The 22,162-nt window shown below is 44.8% G+C and overlaps 1 protein-coding gene across 1 annotated transcript in view; it reads left to right on the top strand.

Annotated features, from left to right (window-relative positions):
- Window positions 1-6,411: 6,411 nt before the first annotated feature.
- ARHGAP35 (Rho GTPase activating protein 35) overlaps window positions 6,412-22,162 on the top strand; it is a 101,189-nt gene continuing 85,438 nt past the window's right edge. Inside the window, exon 1 of the mRNA XM_074937589.1 lies at window positions 6,412-6,508. The gene's annotated coding sequence lies outside the window, so the exon portion shown is untranslated. The remainder of the gene's footprint in view (window positions 6,509-22,162) is intronic.

The following is a 22,162-nucleotide window of genomic DNA, read 5'->3' as shown; positions in this document are numbered from 1 at the left end:
GTATTAGCTTGAGCAGAGTGTAGACACTGGCACCGACTTTCCAAAGTACCAGGGGATGCTTGACCCCCAGCTGCCCAAGGCCCCACTGCCATTCCACCCCTTCCCTAAGGCTTCACCCAAGCCCTGCCTCTTCCTTCCCCGCTCCACCCCTGCCCCGCCTCTTCCCGCCAGTTCCACCCCCTCCCCTAAGCGTGCCATGTCCTCGCTCCTCCCCCCTCCCTCCCAGCTTCCTGCATGCCGCAAAACAGCTGATCGCGGTGGGAGGGAGGGGGAGGTGCTGATCTGCGGGGCCTGCTGGTGGGCAGGAGGCACTGGGGGTGGGGTGGGGGGGGCTGCCGCATTTTTTCCCCATGGGTGCTCCAGCCCCGGAGCACCCATGGAATCAGTGCCTATAGATGTACCCTATGAGGCTTGTTTTCCACTCCTTTAATCATAGTCCTGGCTCTCCTCTGAGTCCATTCCAATTCTGATTAGACTTTGGTAGCCTTTTTGTATGCAAAATCCACGATCGGGGCCTGACACAGGTAATTTACATGTAGCTCTGTGTGTTTATAGAAATTCCGCCCCCCGAAGAAACGTTTCCCTGAAGGTTTTCAAACTTTCCTCGCCTGCTCTGGAACGAATCCCGAGCCACCTCTCCGGTCTCCAGGGTAATGATGTAATTATGTGGGTGTTTTTCAGAAGCATGTTCAGTGCCCGGCAAAATGAAACTGTGCTGATCTATCGTGTTATGTCATTAGGATGCCCGTTATCTATATTAAGAATCTACATGAATAGTCACAACACATTTACACAGTGCACACTCGGCAGGAAGGTTTGCAGACCCCGCTGTCTCGCCGGAAGCCAAAAGCTGGAAGGCCTGGGGCTGGAACCATGACTCCCTCCCAGGTTTTCAACCAAAGCAGGATTTAAGTCCTGGCTCCACGGCTGATTCTGAACAACCTGCTAATCTAAGCTGAAAACCAGCATGGGGACTTTTTTTCTTTTGTAAGTGGGTACCTGCGTGTGAAAACTCTGATATTGTGCATTTCTCTATCCCCTTTCATCCAGGAATTTCCAGGCCCTGGCCTCTAGTCTCCCCTGCAACCTCCTCAGCAGGTTTAACCAGTTTAACTCAGCAGGTTTAACCAGTACTCACAGCACCAGAGCATAGGCACCAACTCTGTGGGTGTTCCAAGGCTCAGCACCCACCAGCCACCCCCCGATCAGCTGTTCGGTGGTGGGTGGGAAGTGCTGTGGGGAGGGAGCGAGGTGGGGGCAGGGCCTTGGGGGAGGAGGTGCAGCGGGGATGGAAAGGGGTGGAGTGGGGGTGGGGCACCCACCCAGAAAGAAGAACATTGGTGCCTGTGCACCAGAGCCTTGTCTATATTAGGACACCGAGCAGGAGCATTGGTGGGAATCGTAGGTGCCAACTCCGTGGGACTGGCAGCCAGCTCCCCGCCAGTGCCTCCAGTCTGCCGGTGGCCCCGCCACTCAACTCCTCCCCCTCCCTCCCAGCACTTCCCACCCACCACAATCAGCTGTTTCACGGCATGCTGGAGGCACTGGGAGGGAGGGAGAGGAGCGGGGATGGGGTGCACTCAGGGGAGGGAGAGGAAGAGGTGGGGAGGGGGCGGAGCGTGGGTGGGAAGAGGTGGGGCTGGGGTGGGGGCTTACGGGAAGGGGTACAGTGGGGGCAGGCCTGGGGCTGAGCAGGCATTGAGCACCCCTGGGCAAAGGAAAAGGCCAGCGCCTATGGTGGAAATCTTTCTAAAATTCCTCCAACGTAGACACAGTGTAAAGGAACAAATATTATTTCCCTAAGATACACAGACACAGGCTTCCACTGCTCTGGAAGAAAGAGGAAGAGTCCTCAAAAGAGCTATAAAAGTTACCTTCCAGGCCATGGTGCCTAGCAGTTAGGGCACAGGGCTAGAAATTGGGAACTGTGTGTTTGAATGCCCTGCCACCAGTCCAATGCGTGGCCTTCCCATCTTTGTGCCACACATTTCCATCTTTAAAATGGGGATAATACCTCCTAGCTCAGGAATCAAATCATGCGGTAACAGGGGGGGCCCCAAAATGCAGGACAAATACCTGACAATCTGCCCCCGAGTCCCAGCCGGTGGCGCAGCAGGGCTCAGGCAGGCAGGCTGCCTGCATACCATGGCTGGTGGCCCCACGCTGCTCCCGGAAGCGGCCGGCTGCTGGCATGTCTCTGTGTGCCCCTGGCGGGCTGGGAGGAAGCAGCTCCGTGCACTGCCCCCGTCCTGAGCGCTGACTCTGTCGCTCCCATTGGCCAGGAATTGCAGCCAACGGGAACTGCTGGGGCGGCAGCCGTGCACAGAGATCTCCTTCTCCAACCCACCCACCCCCCCGCAGGAGCCGCTGCCGGAGGGAGGGGTGTGCCGGTCGCTTTGGGAGCCATGCCACCCGAGATAAGTGCCATCCCCCTGCCCGCCTCCTGCACCCCAATCCCTTGCCCCAGCCCACAGCCTGCACCCAGCACCCAAATTTCCTCCCAGAGCCCACTCTCCACACACACCCCCCGCACCCCAACACCCTGCCCCAATCAAGGTACCTTTTTTAATTTTCATTTATTTCCCATTACTTATAATAGAGGAGGAGGATGAAGAAAAAAAGAATGAAAAACAGGGGGGAGATAAGAGAGAATGTTGGGTCCCGAGGGGGCCCCTGACAATGAAGCTGTGCACAGGGCCCCACTAACTCGAAATCTGCCACTGTCTTCACTGCTGTAACATGGCTTGAAATTCTCAGATGAAAGATCAAGTGTGATTACTACCTAATATACCAGCTCCCTGCACGTGAGTCACAGCTACTGTCTTCGTTCCTGGGCTCCACTTTCAGCATTTGCTCCGGAAACCTTTTGTTTATAGCTGAAATAATGATTACTCCTAACATACACAAACAAGTGTTAGGACACTGTAGCTTTTTCCAGGACCAGCTATTTAAAGAGACCAGCTCTAGGAATGGCTTTTTCTTCTCAACTAGAACGTCTTCCACCTTGAGGGTCAGGCATTGAATAGCTGCTTGGCCCTTTTCTCCCATCAGTCACTGCTTCCTCAACCAAGCCCACCTCCCGGATGAATGGACAAGATCTAATCCACAAGAGGCAACGCTGTGTTGCAGGACCCGTTTCCATAAACTTGGCCATTTCTTCTGCAGCCTCCTCCTGCTCATCTGGACCAGGGCTGGCAGCTCGGACTCCCATTATAAATGAGGCAAATCCCACCTTTATTTTCCTTTAACTAGAGCAATAGAGACTTTTCCTTTCCTTTGCTCCCTGTAACCCACTCAACACTACCAAACCTGAGGTCTAGCAACTTTTCTTCTCCCAGCCTGGAGAAATGATTAAGGCCCACAGAGGAGTTAGCTGTCTAAATAATTTAGAACGTAAGAGTGGCCATATCAAGCCAGATCATGATCCATCTTGCCCAGTTTCTTGTCTCTGACAGTGTGCCATACCAGAGTTTCAGGGGGAATGTACAGAATGGTAATTATGGAGTGATCCACCCATCTTCCTCTCCTGGCTTCTTGGCAGTCAGAGGGTTAGGGTCACCTCAAGCATGAGGTTGCGTTCCTGACCGTCTTGGCTAATAGCTACTGATGGACCTGTCCTCCATGAACGTATCCAGTTCTTTTTTTAACATATTTGTACTTTTGGCCAACCCAACATCCATTGGCAATGAGTTCCACAGGTTAGTTGTACATTGTGAAAAAGTACGTCCTCTTGTTTGTATTAAACATGCTGCCTATTAGTTTCTTTGGATGACTTCTAGTTTTTGTGTTGTAGGAAAGGATAAATATCACTTCTCTATCCACTTTCACCACACTACTCATAATTTTGTAGACCTCATCATATCCCCCCTTTGTTATCTCTTTTCAAAGCTGATCAGCCCTAATCTTTTTAGTCTCTCCTCAAACGACCTTTGAAGATCTGGGCCCAGGGGTCCATCCAAGGGAACAACCTAAAGCCAGCATAACCTATTGGATAGGGTGATGGACCAGGAATCAAGAGTCACTTACTTTACCTCTGTTTCTTCTCCTACCCTTTGTCTGTCTTATCTGTTTAGATCATAATTTCTTTGAGACAAGGAGTTTCTCACTATGGTTTGATCTACATATAGATTTTGTCCCAGTATAACTATGAGAAGAATGGAAGGCGTGTTGTGATCGGTGCAATCTATATGAGGATCGATCAAGGTGAAGGTGATAACTATGTCTATTAATGACAGGTTTCAGAGTAGCAGCCGTGTTAGTCTGTATTCACAAAAAGAAAAGGAGTACTTGTGGCACCTTAGAGACTAACCAATTTATTTGAGCATAAGCTTTCGTGAGCTACAGCTGACTTCATCGGATGCATGTGTCTCCGCCCAAAACAAAAGGCAAATGCAAGGCTGCCTAGAAATGTGGATGGTTTGATATTGTTTGGTCTCCTGAGCCCCTGTCTGGTGCTTTCTCGAGTAGGCCACACTGCCTCCAACCTCCTCCCCACCCCCCGGGGTTCTGCTCTCTCTAGCGTCTCACTAATGTAAAACCTGCCCCGGTGCTAAATCTGGATCACACACACCTTCCCTGAGAGATGAGTCCTTCCTCAAATGAGCGGGGGGAGGAGGTTCCCTCACCTCACAGGACTTGAAAGGGAAGGGAGAAAAAGGTGTAGGGCCAGATGCAAAAGCTAAGAGGTCTGCAGTGGGCTATTACAACCCATAGTGCTAGGGCAGGGGTTCTCAAACTGGGGGTCATGACCCCTCAGGGGGTTGCGAGGTTATTATGGGGAGTTGTTGTGACCTGTCAGCCCCGGTGCATGCTGGAGCTGACAGCCCCTGCCCTTTGGAGCTGGATGGCTGGAGAGCAGGGACTGCTGGCTGGGCACTCAGCTCTGAAGTCAGCACTGCCCCCAGCAGCAGCGCAGAAGTAAGAGTGGCGTGGTATGGGGGATGTTGTCACTTTTTTCTGGGGGTTGTCACAACCTGAAATATTTTCAAAGGGGGTCCCAGCAAAAAAAATTTGAGAAGCCCTGGATTATTGAGTGATCCACCCTGTTAGCCAGTCCCAGCTTCTGGCAGTCAGAGGTTTAGGAATACCCTGAGCATGAGGTTGTGTCCCTCACCATCTTGGCTAATAGCCATTGATGGACCTATGCTCCAGGAACTTATCTTATTATTTTTTTAAACCACTTACACTTTTGGCCTTCACAACGTCCCCTGGCAATGAGTTCCACAGGTTTGCAGTGTGTTGAGTGAAGCACTTCCTTTTGTTTGTTTTAAACCTACTACCTGTTAATTTCATTGGGCGATCCCCTGGTTTGTGTATTATATGAAAGGGTAAATAACCCTTCCCTAGTCACTTTCTCCACACCATTCATGATTTTAGAGACCTCTATCATATCCCCCCTTAGTCGTCTCTTTTCTAAGTTGAACAGTCCCAGGCTTTTCAATCTCTTCTCACATGGAAGCTGTTCCATACCCCCCTAGTAATTTTTGTTGTCCTCTGTAGCTTTTTGAATTCTAATATATCTTTCTTGAGAGGGGGGTACCAGAACTGCACGCAGTAGTCAAGGTGTGGGTGTACCATGGCTTTATACAGTGGCATTATGAAATTTTCTGTTTCATAATTTAGCCCTTTCCTAATGGTTCCTAACATCCTGTTAGTTTTTTTGACTGCCGCTGCACAGTGAGCCGAGGCTTTCAGAGAACTAGCCACGAGGACTCCAAGATTTCTTCCTTGAGTGGTTACACAGGTAATTCAGACCCCCTCATTGTGTATGTAGAGCTGGAATGATGTTTTCCATGGGACCCTAAGCATGTGGGGTGGGGAGGCATGCATGGGTGTGGGGGAGCGCGCCTGGGGTGGGCATAGGTGTGGGGGGGTATTTGTGGGGGGTGTGCAGGGATGGAGTGGGGGGCACGTGTGGGGTGTGCACGGCAGTGGGGGAGTGTGCGTGGGGTGCGCACGGGGGGGTGGGCAGGAATGGAGTGAGGGGGCACGTGTGGGGTGTGCACGGGGGGGGTGGGGGCAAGCGTGGGGGAATATGTGGGAGTCCTGGGCAATGGGGGAGAGGCGTGGGGCAGGCGCTGGGGTGCGGTCACGCATGGGGCTAGAGGGGCGTGCGTGGAGGGGGGGTCACGCGTGGGAGCGTGCCTGGGGCGAGAGGAGGGGTGTGGCCACGCGCGGTGCAGCCAGCTCAGACCCGGAGGCCCCGCGCGCGCGCGCCTCAGGCTCCCTCGCGTCGCGCGCACGCCGACGCGCCTCGCGCTGCCGGAGCCCGCGGCCCCGCCCCCTGCTGCCCGCCCGCGCGCGCCCGCTCGCTCGCTCCCGCGGCGGCGGAGTCTGAGGGGAGGAGGAAGGAGTCGCGGCAGCCGCCGCCATTACAGGCCGAGCCCGCCCCGAGAGGGACTCGCGCCCCCCGCCAGCCCCCACCGCCGCCCGGGGAGAAACATGGCGCCGCCGCCGCCGCCGCCACCGCCCCCTCCCGCAGTCCCGGGCCGGACCCGCCGCCGCCAGGGTAGGTATCGCCCCCCCCCCCGCCCTTGCGCCGCCGGGAACAATGGGGCCGGGCCCCACCCCCTGCCGCGGCCTGGGGGGGGGAGCCGCCCCCCCCACCGTGGCATGTGGAGGGCGGGGTGGGGAGCGACCCCCCCCTTTCCTGGCATGGGGGGTGGGGAGGGACCCCACACCCACCCCGGCATGTGTGTGTGGGGGGAGCCTGGGGAGCGACCCCCCCCCCAGACACCGTGGCTTTGGGGGGGGATAGAGAACAGGGAATGACCCCCCCCATCCTCATCCTGCCGTGGGGAGCGGCCCCTTCTCCTGGCGGGGGCGGGGAGAGTGACCCGCCCCCCTTTCCAGCCCCCTGGGGCCTGAGTGGGGAGGATGGAGCGTGGCTGTCCTCGTCTCTCAGGCCCCGGGAGTGGGGGGGGGGGGAGGGGAGGTGTCGTCCCCCCCCCCCCCGGTCATGGGGGCAGGCGGGCGGTGAGCTGCCCGCCCGCCCCTCCACCTGGGCGCCTTGTGGCGCGGGGGGAGTGAGGAGCGGCCTCCTTCAGCCGCCGCCCCCCTGCTTAGCGTGGGGAAATGTGCCCTCGTGTCCTGACCCCCGACCGGGGCCAGGAAGCAGCCTCCTAGCCCTCGTTGTGGCCCTCGGGGAGGGTTAAATGGGGGAGCCCCCCAGGGCCAGGGAACATCGATCCTCTCACTTCCTTCTAGGTGGCTGTTGCGTCAGTCCCCACCCTCCTGCCAAGGGTTTTCTCCCATCCTTTTTCGCCTGTGTCAAGGGATAGCCCCCTCTCCTGTGCCAGCGGGAGGAAGAGGAAGTATCTGTTTGCTGCCAGGGAATATTGTTCACTGTTCCCAGGGTTTTCTCCTAACACCCCTTTACCTCACTCCTCCCATGTCCTAGGGTGGTCTGCTCGACCCTCAGGGCCAGGAGATTTCAAGATCTGTCCCCCTCCTCAGGCACAGTGCTGCAGATTTTAGGCCTCACCCTCTTTGCTTTGTGCTTTGTAGGGGAGGGGTCCAGAGTAAATTTACCCTCTCTCTTTCAATTATAAATAATTTCTCTGAGCTGGGGGAGGGGAAGGGAAGACCCCTCGTCCCCACAAAAAGAGACCTGATTTTTCCTCCCTTGGCTCCCAGTATCCCCATGCAGATGGAGAATTCTGATTTCCCAGTCGCTGGACCCTCTGGGTTTTGTGACTGGTACAGTAGAGACTCCCTCCTGTCATTTGCCATCGCTGCCCCCCTCCTGTTCATGTGTCTCTTCACGAGTTCGTCTGAGAGCTTGGCCACCTTCGAGCTTCACCCCATAAAATAAGTTTTGTGGTGGGTTAGCGTATGCAGTTGAATGACAAGTGATGGGCACCAGTTTGTCATACCTTCTGTTCTACTAGCCACTGCTCACCATCTCCTATAGAACAAGGGGTCTATCCAGTCCGAGGGCAAAATTTGAGGATCAGAGAGTCCCAGTTGTCTCAGTGAGCTTGTAGCATCCACAGTTAATTGGGAAGCATCAGGCACTAGCTGGTAAAGTGGGGCAGTTGTCCCAAAGGGATTGGAAACTGCAGCTTTAAATGCTTCTCTACATTAAAATAGAATAAATTGACTTTCTTGGAGGGTCATCTTTCTTTATCTGTCCGTTCAGTGCAGACATATATATCCATTTTAGCACATCCTTTGGGGGGTATCAAGCTGAATATGTTTGTAATAACCCTTCCTATAATCAGTTACTAAGGTCCAGTCCTGCTCATATTGAAGTCATCTGGAAACTTATTGACTTCTGTGGCAGCAGGATTGGACCACAGCTCTGAGGGAGCAGTTGTGTGAAGGGCTAGCAAGATTACACTTATCAACATTTGTTTTATCGTCTGTTACTTAGATTAGAAATCAAATCGTGTATGTGTGTATATAATCCTGTGTATCACTGTTACATAGTCATGGAATAAAAACATTCCTGTGTGATGTAAATCAAAATAACTTCAGTGATCAGTAGGACAGTCATGAGTTTTTAATTGTAAATGGTGTCAAGGAACATTTAGCAAAGACTGTGAGACAGAAAACACAGTTTCTTTTAGCCAGTTAATTATAATCAGGAAGTTAATATGATCTGCAGTTTCTAAAAGGCCCTTTAGTTTCATTTGCACTCTAGGGCAGAGTTGTGCACCATTTTTGTCTCAGGAATTCAGGTTTATTCTCTTAAAGTGTGAGTCTGTGAGGTCTGAAAATATAGCTAAGTGTGGCTTTCCGGAGTGTGGCAGTAAATATTTTCTTAGCATGGTGAACTAAAGGTTTGGACCTGTGTTTTTTTTTTTTTTAAACCATCATTCACATTCTTACTTGAAAAAGAAATATTTGTGTATGTTTTTGTGCTTCATTTACATAACAGAATGAGAAGACAGATTTACTAGGGAGCTGATTTTTTTCCCTACTTGCTTGAGCTGATAACTGATTTTGTAAAGACTGTGGGGTGCTGTGAGCTGACATTGAAGGAGGGAATTCAAAGCAAATGATATATTTATATCTGCTTTTGTTCATGTATTGATGGCTTCAAGAATCTGTGGTGGTAACATTTTCTGTGATAGTTACGTGTACCCGTTGGTGTAAGGTGGTGTGTTTTCTGCATAGATTCTGCATTTCTCATCACTGGAACCCCTTTAGTAGAGGTAAAGCTGGGTTAGTGAGGACATTCTTATCCAAGGAGTAGGTGATGAAGGTGTGTTCCTAACCATTATTTCTGTGAAAGGAGCTGGGAATTACCAGACCTCTTTGAAAGGCAGCAATAGCCATGTTGATAATTTCTGGTTTTCCTGAATTGTAAAGCTGTTTAGTGTCACATTCTGATTTAAAGTTACTTTTATTTTTTCCAGTCTAGCTTGGACCTCACTTTATAACACCCAAAGTGCTCAACTCCCAAAGGTGGTGTTGGATAATGAAGGGGGTGGCAGTTTATGTACAATACTGAATGTAAAGTTCTTGTTTTTAATCTGTGTTTTGGTTGCACAGTTCTTGTTTGCATTGAACAGGTGAAATAAAGCACAAACATGCCCTGTTTCATTTTTTTAAGTCATTCAAATGGAAATTAATTCATATTTGGGGGGGAGGGGAAATCCACACTTTTTTGCCTTTGTAATTAAGACTACACATTTTTAAAAAAGACTTAACTTTTCATGCTGAGTCATTGTTGACCCAGTGCTCCAATAGCAAAGATCTGAATGAATGGCTTGAATTACTGCAATTTGTTTCTATATCAATATTCCTGAAAGTGCACAGCCCTCCCTACTTTTTAATGATTATATTCGGAATGTTCATTCTGGAGTTTTGCACGGCTATAATGGAAGATATCTTTTACATTTCACTTGTTCTTCTGTAAACTTAACAGCTTTCTGTTTCTTGATTATGGAGGGTGATGGGATTATTGTCAACATTAACGTATTCTCTTGAGCTGTGTGTTAACAGAATTATTGCTTAAAATACTGTGCTCTTCCCATTCTGTTTTCTCCACATGCTACCTTTTGTTAAATTTGGATTCCTTTTCTCTAAATTATCAAGAAATGTTAAAACTACAACTGGCCCTGTTTACCCTAGGATTTTAAAATGTGTTATCTATAACATTTTGAAAACACACCTGTTCCTTGTGTATGTCTGGCCTTGGAGACTGCATTTGTAGTGTTGGGTGCACTCCATTGTAGGAGCTTGTAGTATTAGTTCTTTTTTTCTCAGTGGAAAGCGCAGTGTCTATCCGGGGGGAAGGCATGGGGAGTTGAGTACAAGGGGAGATAATTTTTGGTAGCCAGAAGACAACACGTTGGACTTCAGACAACCAATCCGAGCACCAAGTTGAACTGCATTTTGAATACATGGCCACTATCCCAAAATACAAGTTGCCATATTGATGCAATCTTTATTTGGACTCTTCTGCAAAGTGAATATAGTGTATTCGGCAAGCATCAGGTCTCTGTGCAACAAAGAAGAGAATAAAATGAGGAGTACTTGTGGCTCCTTAGAGACTAACAAATTTGTTTGGGCATAAGCTTTTGTTTCCACTGCATGCATCCGATGACGTGGGTTTTAGCCCACAAAAGCTTATGCCCAAATAAATTTGTTAGTCTCTAGGGTGCCACAAATACTCCTCGTTTTTTTTTTGTGCTGATACAGACTAACACGGCTACCATTCTGAAAGAGAAGAATGAATGTCCCGTCATATGCTCATACCCTGCATTCTAAAAGGCCTAAATGTTTTCCTGCTACGGTTGGTGGCTTGTTTCATATTATAAATTTTTCTGAACAGGCTGTAGTAATTTTTTTAATTTAAGACCTTCCAAAATCTTTTTCTTTAGATAAGCAGTAAACCTCTCTAATCACTTGACAGTGTTCCTTTAAATATGAAGGATTATTTCTCCCTTTGGGGAAACTGCAGTCATTTTACAGCATCAGATTTACAGAGATACGCTGTACAGTCCACAATATACACCATATCCTGAGTTATGTACTTTGAAAATTAGTCTAACTGATGTATAAGTTGACCATGACCAAAAACAATAAGTTTCTTTGTTGCATATTAAAGCAGCATGTTGGAATTATATTGATTGATTTTTAAATTTTGTTGTAATGACCCTCTAAGAAAACCTTTAAAATCCCAGTTTTTCCTTCTCCATGGAAGGTCAATGGTGTATAGTTTCATAATCTATTGGAACCTCTGCATGTACTGACACATGGCAGCTGTGTGAGTGATCACACTTTACAGGAATAAAACGAGAAAAATCATTACCATTAATTGCCATAGGCAATTAAAAAGACCTCTTGGTAATTGTTTACAAATGAAAGTGGATAATATGTTACATATGAGATTATTAGACTACCCTCAATGATTCCTAAATCAGGATTTTTAGACAAATAGGGGCTTTTATATCTAGTTAGTGATTTTATGCGGGATAGGATACCTAAATGGACTAGTGATAATTGGCATTTTAATCTGGCCAGATAAGAGTTTGGAATGGATGCTTGCTTAGACGGTAGGTGGACTGCTGGCTGATGCTGCTATTGTGATGTAATTTTTAATGGCCTGGATTCATTGATTTATTTCTTTAGCCTGCTGACTGATGTGAGATTCAAGCACTGATTAGTCAGTAAAAGAATGCAAATGAACCCATTTGATAAATGTAAAAAAAAAAAAAAAAACTGCTGTGAGGACTAGCAGTGGGCCTGTGAAATTGGCATTTGCCCAGTAAACAGTCATTGAATACAAATGCTTAGAAGGTGGTGGGTTTAGCTCCAGTGGCCAGTGAATTTGAGGTCTGCATGACTGAGGTTAGTGTCTTTGTCTTGTTTATGCCCAGATCAGTTTGCAGTGTGACATGGTGATGTTTACCTTTTTCATATGTAATAGTTTGGAGTTTTATACAACAGTGTCCTCTGGGTTCTAATTCAAGGTCTTACTTCTAGTGGCATATGGTACTGGAATGAGAAAAGTGTTGTAATAAATATGCTTACAGAACAGTATATGTTATTACTTGTACTTTGATTTTTGTGTTTGTTTTTCTCTGTCCTGATTTTTTTTTTTAAATTATTTTCTCCTGATCTGGATTATCCAAATTTTTGGTGGTTTCAATTTTTTGAGTCCATTGGAAGTTGTTGAAAATAAACTAAAATCTGATTTTTTTTTTGGCCTACCACAATCCAGAGTGCTTGTTATCAAATATGATGGTGCACATCTAGTGCCCTTGGTTATGCTATCACAGTTGCTTTTTTTTAATTCCCCCCACCCCCACCCCCCCACTCCTCGAGGTGTAGTGTGTAGAAATATGTGCCTATGGATTTGTGAGCAAGATTAAGACCGTAATCCAATCAAATGGCCTTAATCTCTGATATTTTGGTAAAGTACTCTCTTTAGCCATCGGGGTCATCCACATTCTTGATGAAACCATGATGATTCTTCATTTCCCCTTCTTTTATTGCTGCTGTCTCTTGGCCCTGCATCTCAGTTTCCATCTTTCTGCAGATGGCAGGACAGGATGACTACCTCGCGCCCCCCCCCCCACCCCCAATCCATCAGTGCTGCTCAATTGGCTGGAGGGGTCACAGTTTAGCAATGCTTTGCATATTCCTTTCTCTCCCCTCCCAGGAGCAGTCTGCTGCCTCTGAAGTGGTTCCAGCGTTTGTCTCTCACATAGCAGTGCAAAGCTGTTTTATTAGATCTTTGAGCCAGCCGTACTTATTTCTGACCCTTACCTGTCGCTTTTTTACTGCTACCCTCTTAATCTTGATGACAAATTTTCCAAGTGTTTTCTTAAGAGTTTTATAATATCCTTTTGAATCCTCATCTGATTAGGATGAAATTTTAATATCAGTTTGTCTGTCAACTATTGAGTACATTGGCATTTGTTCTTCGTAGTTGTAATGTGCCCTAATTTTAGTTATTTGTGAAAGGGTGAGGACAAAATGTGGTGACAGGAGATTGGAAGGAGTAAGGCTGTAATGGAACAGTTCACTAAAGATCTAACACCCTGGAATATTGCTCTTGATGCTGCTAGATCTAGTTTTTATTCTAATTTTTAAGTCTTTTTTTGGGGGTGCGTGTGTGTGGGGTGGGGGGGTTAATGTTACATTTCTATTAGCAAACAAAAGCCCTGCCTTCACATTCCTCTACTGTGCTTGGCTCTGACTGCAGTCTGACATTTCACTCTTGATTATTAGAGAATTTTTCTCTTTCCTAATGAATGTATTCGATGGGCACCATGCATTCAGTAACTTGTCCCTTGGATCCCTGCTCTTTTAAACTCGTTAAGGATTTTCACATTTAATTGGTACCTGGTACTCATATTCTTCTTTTATCTTGCCTTTCAAAAGTTGGTTACACTTTTAAAGAAATTTTCCTTGCAGTCTGGGATTTCTAATTTTAGGACAGTGTCACCCAGGCTTTTCTTAGCTAATCAGTCACTGGTCCATTTATCTCAATTCCTTTGATGTGTCCAGTGTGATTTTAGAGCGGGCCTATAGTAGTGAAGCTGCGTTGGTCCACAGAGTTAATGCTCTTACATGGCTGTGGTTTCAGGGTAGGCTGTAGTAATGAAGCTGCGTTCCTCCTCTCTGCTAATGCTCTTACATGCACCGATAACAGGGCTGTATCTATAATTTCTTTTGGATATTTCAGAAGCCTTTGATATGCTGCTTTGACCATGACACTTTGTCAGCTTGCCTTGAATCCTATGTGCTGGTTACTGGGGATGCATCAGTGTGATCTAATATATAGGGGATAACAGGCAGTCTGGTAGCAGACTGAGGTGAAGCTCATCATCTTGGTAAAAATAGCAGACTGTTGTTTGAATTAAACAGTATATCGGGGTACAGGGGAAACTTACAAATTACTCATCTACCCAAGTATCAGGAAAACCAGTAAGTTGACTACCAAAAGTTGCTGCTTGGCAGTATATACTAGACTTTTGAGCTATGAACCTGGGATCTGTTCTGCCTTGTAATTTTATTTCTAACAATATTTTCAACGTATTCAGGTTTTAATTGTCCTCTTACAGATAACTGCTGGGGCCTTCTGCATTCTCTTTCACTTTACTTCTATGTACTATTCTGTAACCCTTGTCTGTATTTCAGTTTACATGTTGCTGTGCATTTAGTTCAAATCTTTGGTTCTAATAATGCTATGCCTGTTTTCCTGTTGTCATCAGACATGCGTAGAAATGTGAAAATTGCTCATTTCCAGTATAATGGTTGTGCTGTTTCAAGGTCTTGCCATTAGTTCTGGAAAAACCTCTTCCTTTTGACAGTAACATTTTCGTGTCTTGGTCTCTTTACAAGATTCCTGCCTTCAGTAAACCCTTCCCACTTTGTATCTGAATGTACCTTCGTCTTGGAAGCAGAGCTAGAATATATTGTCCTCTGTTGAAGCTGTGACCCAGACACACGCACTGGTGTGTCTTTCATTATTGATTATCAGGTAAATGGTATAAAATTTGAAATGATACTGTTCTGTCCCACGCACATCAGGAGGTATATTTGAACTAAAATAGCTTATTTTAGGACTTGCTTTGCCATGCTGACCCCATTAACTTGTGACTTCAGACTTTCTTTGCTAGAGCGGAGAAACGGGTCTCTTGGGTCTCTGACTATCTTTCTGCCATGAGATGCACAGAATAGTTACAGTTGCTAGTTCATTTTTATCATCTGTCCCAGGAGTGATCTTGAACTCTTATTCTAGTTGCAGGTAGAGGGGGAGAATGTGCTTTTTTTCTTCTATAAGGGCCTACTTCCCTTCCAAATACTTCCATTCACTTCAACAGGAGTTGGATCAGGCCCTAAGCTGTTAACACACAGAGCCTAATTCTGCTCCCTGCATACAGCGCTTTTGTTAGAATGCAGGGGAGTTCCACTTGCTGAGGAATTGCAGAATAGGGTAGGACCCGCAATAATTTGCTAAATATAATGCTTTTTCTTTCAAGGTGAGAGAGAGCTATCACTTAAGGAGGTAGAGGGTGTACTTATGGGTGGATGGCCAGATCAGATGCTGGGGACACCAGGTGATCTTCATGGTGACACCTTGCCCACAATTTCCCATAGCAGAACAGTAATACTTATTATGCTTTCATCTGTGCACTGACACACTCCTTTTGAATATTAAAAGGGAAGTAACCTAGACAACCCTAGATATTACACTGGAAAAAAGGAACCAGATATATCAAAATCTGTGCCTCTTCGTTTGATTATTTTATTCGTTAACCTTTGGAGTCTATTATATTTTTGAGCAAATATTAGGCTGTTGAATGCTTTAGGACAAATTAGATTGTCAGCTTGCTACGATTGAATCTCTAATGGTCATGTTGTAGAAGTATAAACATGGTAACCAGTAGATGTTTCGATAGTTTTTTCAATAGATGTTATAGTAAGGTATTTATCTGTTAAATTAATATTCGAGTAATGCAGGTAGTATCCTGTAGGTATTCTGACCTTACTTTGCTATAAAAAATGCTAGCTTTTAGGTCCCACAAAAACAGTCACAACAAGATAACTTAATACTAAGAGAGCCTGCAAATGCCAATGAATTAAAAGTATTTGTTAAATTAACCTCTTTCCCTCTCTCCCTTTTGGACTTCTGGGTGTATAACGGTAAACAGAACATATGTGTTCTGATAGGCAGTAGTGTCCAGTGACGAGCTCATGTTCCGGATAACATCCCTTTCTAGACAGATGCTAAACTGGAGTTGAGGACATCAGTCAAGTGGTGTAAACAAATTATCTGCTTCTGTGTACATAGCTTGTTGGTGTCAGATTTGAAATGCCTGCATTTCTTAGAGACATAGTTTTGAATTCCATCGGGGTGACCATTTAGCTTCCCATATGTGTTGTGGGTTGGGTTTTTTTTGTGAAACCTGAATAACTAAGGTCCCATCAGTACTGGTGGACATTAAAGACTTTTTTTGGACTTTTTTTGTAAGAGATGGGGTTGCCTCTGCCTTTTCTCCCTCTACTTCCAAATGTTGCTTTGTGTTGTGTGCACCTACTGGCTGCTGCTCTACACCACAAGGTGACTGTTTCAGTGCTGTTCATATATTTTTTTAAAGAACTTTGGGATCTGTCAGGTTGAAAGGTGCTACGGAGAGGTTTCTCAAACATTTACAGAGTGGCATGTACTTTAATAGCATGTTTTCCTTCTCATTCACAGTCAAGCGGACCACTTCCCTTATGATTCAGGGTCACTTACTATCTCTGTAGAAAATTCAACAATTTTTTTACATAAAACAAATTAGAAAAGTGATTAATACATTTTTAGTTTTTTTTAATGAGATTTAGAATTTGAAATGAGGAAGAGAGGGCAACACAGGCTGACCGCCAACTCTTCAAGGGCTACCAATGGTCTGTGTGCCATACTTCGGAAACCTGTGCACTGTGGAATAATGTAGTATGGCTGTAAATGTGTTTTAAAGACCAGTATACTACGTAGGTTCCAAAGTCTCTTAGAAGGTTCTACTGAACTTTGATTTACTTTCTAATATTCCCAGAACCTCACCCAAAATCTTATTTAATTGATGTTCCCTCAGATATAGCCTAAAATGAGCATGTGATCTGTAGTTCAGAAGTTGGTATCTCTCATGGTGGCAGCGGAAAAAACAGTCAATGGTGGACAGATACATGGAGTTATTGAAATTATCCTTCTATTTTGGACACAATGTAATCTCTGGTGTGGCTTGGCAGGCTTTTTAATTTTGTTTTCTTGATCTTCATGTGGAATTGATATGTTAGGGTAAGTGTTCCTGTAGGCCTTGATTGGCGCAGAATTACACACACAATAGAGCAGCTTAGTGATGTACAAGACAAAATAAATCTACTAATAAAATTGTATATATCACTACTAAGTGTTCCCAAGTCCGAAGAGCAGCTTTTTTAGAAGTAAAGTTTGTCTATCCTGTTAAATTTTAAGTAAGGATTCTTTGCTTGTGTATTGATCTGTGGGAATTTCAGTGACTAACAAAAACAGCACTCTAGATGTGTAGCAAATGGTGGTTAGATGTAGAAAGTGGCAGGTATGGTTATGGAGACTTCACACTTACTGGTGGAAAATATGGAATGTGCAAAGTCAAACTTTGCTTCCATTTGAAATAAGTGTTTCTACTTTCGAGCACTGTGAACAAACAGTAATCCCAAGGATTTGTATAAATTATCAGTAGGATAGCTACTAATAGTAGGATTCTCTCTCTCCTTCGGTGTTGAGTTCCTGGATTTATTCAGCCTCCAAGTTGGGGCAGGGACTGTAGAAGTCCTACAGGGAGTGAACATCCACAGTTAGGATGATTACCCTGATTTTGGCTGAACAGCAGCGTGCTGTGTACTGTTCAGAGCATGGTGGGAATTCCATCTGTTTACTGTCCGAGACTTCATCGCTCTCGTGCAACCAGATGCCTTTCTTGGCCACATGCACTCTAGAAAGTCAAATTCTGCTGTCTTTGACTGGTAGAGATCTGGAGTTACCCATAACTTTGGTGATGTTACTCTGAATTTACATTGGACAGAATTTTGTTCTATCAGTTTGGGACCCCCATTGTATTTTCTCCTCTAAAACAAGTCTGAATTTACCAAAGCTAAATAGACGATAGAAGCAACTGAATGGTTTCAGACATTTGAAAAGAAGTTGAAACACTTATCATAAATCTATATCTAAGTTTTGTGGATAGCTCATAATGTGATGAGAGCTGGGGGCAGGGTTACAAGTGGTTTGTTCATAAACTATAGGGTTCTAATGACATCCCCCCACCTCTGGAGGGAGATATAGTTAAAATCTGAGTGTTAAGATTGTTTCATTTGGGAATTCTTTACATAGAAATTTTTGTCTAATGTTAAAGTGAGGTGTTACAAAAGCCATGGCTTAAAGTAGCACTTTTGTTTACACTGTGTAATGAGCATTGTCGCTCTTCTTCCTTATAATTTAAGGTGAATCAGGCTAGATTCAAATGCATCCCTATAAGAGATGAAGTAGGGTCTTTTCATGTAGCTGGTATAATTTGAAGTTTAATTTCTACAGTGTGTTTCTGTAAAAAGATTAACTGGCACTGAGAGGAGAGAAAGAATGGCTTTGAGGAGAAGGGGGGATGACAATAGGGTTCAGAAACATCAGAGTAGAGCAGAACATAAGTTTTGCTGTACAATGGTTTGCTTAAGTGTCCATAAGCCAGTCTGGAAGTCACAACCCAGATATGGTCAGGCTGTCAACTGGTATAATGGGAATTTCTGCATTATTTTACAAGCATCTATCTCTGGATCTTTGATACTAAAGCATAGTAACATTAGCAGATAAACTAATTTCGAGCTGCCACTTTTCAGTTTTGGTTTTGGGAAGCCCATTTTTATAAAACCTCTCATTTAAATAGATGCTGTGATTAAAGTTGAGCTAAATGAGCAAATAGACTGAGGTGAGAAATGGGTGGTAATCCCATTAAGCTTTAATTTTCTACTGCCGCATGTTCCCTTCCCTTAAAACCTCCATCTACCTTTAACATAAGCCATATCTCCACTGGGACTGAAACTTAGTTAACTATGTTTAACTCAGGTCCAACTAAATTGGTATTTAACAGAGTATGACTGGCCAGCATGGATGAGGCTAAATTATTAGTATGACACTGTTCTCTTTTTTAAAAAACGTGATTCTTATGCAATTTTGCCTCATCCTTGCTGACTCATGAAAGCATGTTAGGAAATAGTTTGTTGAATTTTGCTTTAAACTTGAGTCATAGGTAGGAATCTTAAATCCAGTTTAAGGGAATATAGATAATGGAAAAGTTTCTAAGCTGAAACCAAATAAAAAGTTAAAAATGCTTTTCTTCATTTTTGGTGAAATGAAGACACACAGAATTTCCACAAGTCTATGCTGTTGTCAGAAAGGAAACAGAGAACTCGCATCTCTTCTGCTTTTGAAGCAGTAAAGTCTTGTCCTGTGGAGCTTTGCTGGATGATAAATTGCTTTGTAAACTCATGCTGCCGCCACTCTTACCCTAGAATGTGGCATCTGCCTTTGCAAGGAATTGTTTCACAGAGGAGATCACCCATATGTGGGATGGGTAAGAAGTAAAAGCCAAAAGCAGGCCCAGAAATACAAGAATTTGACCCATTCACATGAAGTAGGCATGGAATCATTACAGCCGCAATGTGAGACTCTGTGTCCTTCCCTTTCTGGATGGTTAATGCTGGTCAGACAACTACATGTTTTAGCTTTAAGAAAACATGCTTAATGCTAAAGTCTTCACAAACTACAGTCAGAGGCTGCCTTCTCTTTTCTAAGAGAGAATGTGTGTGTTTGTGTGTTTGGCAAAACTTTGAGAACCCCACAAGGCTCAATCTTCTTACCCAGATTGTTCAACGTCTGTGTAAAGCTGAGAGTTGGTGAAATAAATTAGGTTGAAGTGCCAACAATTCACATCAAAACTAGTCTCTGCATCTTTTTTTGCAAATAGTCCCATCTCCCAGCCTTGTGAATGACTAGCCAAAATCTTTTTAGGGTGAAGAGCAGGTTGTTAAAGTTGACCCCTGCCAGATAGATGATGCTGGTAGGGAAAGGTAGTCACTTTGAAGAACTTGCCTCATAACAACCCCCACTATAGATGCTCTGCGATTGAGAGTATGTCTACACTGCAGGAAAAAAACAAGAACAGAGAGTCTGTGCCCTCAACTGACTTGAGCTTGCGCTGTGAGGCTAAAAATAGCAGTGTGGATGTTCCCACTAAGGCTGGAGCCAGGGGTTTGAGACCCTTGTCAGGTTTCAGAGTCTGGGCTCCAGCCAGAGTGGTAATGTCTACACTGCTTTTTTTGGCCCTGTAGTGCGAGTCCAAGTCAGTTGACCTGGGCTCTGAAACTCTCTACTGCAGGAGAGTGGGTTTCAGTCTAGACCTACCCTAAGTCACTTAGAATCATAGAATATCAGGGTTGGAAGGGACCCCAGAAGGTCATCTAGTCCAACCCCCTGCTCGAAGCAGGACCAATTCCCAGTTAAATCATCCCAGCCAGGGCTTTGTCAAGCCTGACCTTAAAAACCTCTAAGGAAGGAGATTCTACCACCTCCCTAGGTAACGCATTCCAGTGTTTCACCACCCTCTTAGTGAAAAAGTTTTTCCTAATATCCAATCTAAACCTCCCCCATTGCAACTTGAGACCATTACTCCTCGTTCTGTCATCTGCTACCATTGAGAACAGTCTAGAATGAATCTTCATATCCATGGGATCTTTTTGGATTCCTGAATGTAACCAAATGGCCAAATACTCATAGAAGCAAAAAATTCCCATTTCCATTTCTGATTGCGTACAAGGTTGCTCCCTATGCTATCAGAAATCAATCTGTTCTGTGGTCCATGTGTTTGTATAACCTCCAGGGTTGGTTATTACAACTCATATCTAGAAATGAAGCTCTGTGCTCTTAGAGCTTTTTAAAAATCAGTACAAGACACAGTAGCCCTCCTATTGTAATGTGTTTACAATTTTCTGTAAACTCATCATCAAGCCCTCCATGGGATTGGCCCAAGCTATTTGTGAGATCTTTACTCCCTTCACAAGAACACCCACAAGAATGATATGCCACTGCAGTAATGAAACTATCAGCCAATAGGGAGAGGCTTGAGGGTATGGGAGACAGAATGTTCACAGGAGCTTTACCTGTGTTATGGAGCTCTTGCAAGTGATGACAATGACCAGAGAACTGGCCACTCGGACATAATTGCAAAATTCATGTCTTCAGTTAAGTTTTCCTTCAGTTTTCTCATACCTACGCATACAACACACTTATTCACGCAAACCTAAACAAGCAGAAAAACTCCAAATGAAATCTATAAACTAATCAAGCTACTTTTGCTTGCATTGTTTCTGTACTTAGCTCTTTAAGAGTTGCTTAGGTGCCACAGAGATGGGGACAATGCATTGTTGTTAACTGTTTTGCGTATAGTATAAATGTCCAAAGCTTTTGTGAATCCTGATATACTCTTGGCCAATGTCTTGTGGCCTGGGATTACTGAGTGTGTGTTTTAAATCCTTTTATCAGTTTCAAATTTGTTACGTTATAACTCTGTTTGGTATCCCCTTGTTCTTGTATTAGGAGGGTAAATGGAGTGTGTGATAAGCCTGTTAACCATTCGTTATTTTTTAAGAAGTGCTAAGATAAAATTTTCAAAAGCACGAAAGTTCTATGAGAGCTAAGCAAGATTTAAGCTCCTCAGTGCATGTCACTTTTGAAAATGGGACAAAGTCAGGCTCTTTAAAAAATGTTACCCCATATCTTTATCTTTCGCCTACAGAAGTCTTTCTCTTCTGCTAATCACTTTTTGTGATCACTCTCTGGACCTTTTCAGTTTCTGCTGAGTTCTTTTTGGAACAGGTGACCATAATTGAATGCAGTATGCAAGCTGAGGGAGTACCATTTGATTTATATAATGCAGTTATACCTCAAGTATTCTCCATTTCTTAACAGAACTTAACCTCTTGTTTGGTTTGTAACCATTGAGACTATGTTATGTCCTATTCCCTTCCCCATCCTGTAGTCTCAAGGAAACCCTGATTCTCTAAAGTGAAATGTAACCCTGATAACTGAATACAAACTCCAGAAGTACTTGGGTGTTACTGTGATGGATATGTTAGCAATACCTAGCTTGGAGTAAATGTAATGTGTGCAAATGTCTTTCATGTTGTGTAGTTTTTAATGTGGAACGTAAGTGACAATTACACACTGGGGGCTGACCTCTGGGAGGGGCACTGACATACTTGTTTTTTACATTAGTGCAAAACATGCCCTTCTAGTGACATAAGATACTGTTGAAATGAATGTCCTGCCTGAAAGTTTTGTTAGCTTTAGTGGCTTCTACCTTAAATATATTGCATCTAGTGGATTGTTTTCTTACAGCCTAAATATTTGTTGCCTGTGCTGATGAAAGCTTCAGAAGATTCTTTTTGTATGAAAGAAAATGTCTCTAGCCACTTGTCAATTGCTCAGTTCCTGTTCCTGCTAGCAGAGCTTTTCTGTAGCTCAGCTATTAAATTTATGGTTGTCGGTTCAGTAGCTAAAACCTGGTCATTATCTATGTGATTATAGTTGCAGGGGTCTTAAGTAATCATTAGGAACAATAGACTTACCTGTCTCCTTGAGGAACATCTTTGTCCTGTGAACAAACTGGTGGAGGTGCAGCTTCCA

The sequence above is a fragment of the Natator depressus genome, chromosome 23 (assembly GCF_965152275.1).
Source record: "Natator depressus isolate rNatDep1 chromosome 23, rNatDep2.hap1, whole genome shotgun sequence".
Lineage (NCBI taxonomy): Eukaryota > Metazoa > Chordata > Testudines > Cheloniidae > Natator > Natator depressus.
The sequence above is the reverse complement of the archived record's forward strand: the minus strand, read 5'-3'. Positions and strand labels throughout refer to the sequence as shown.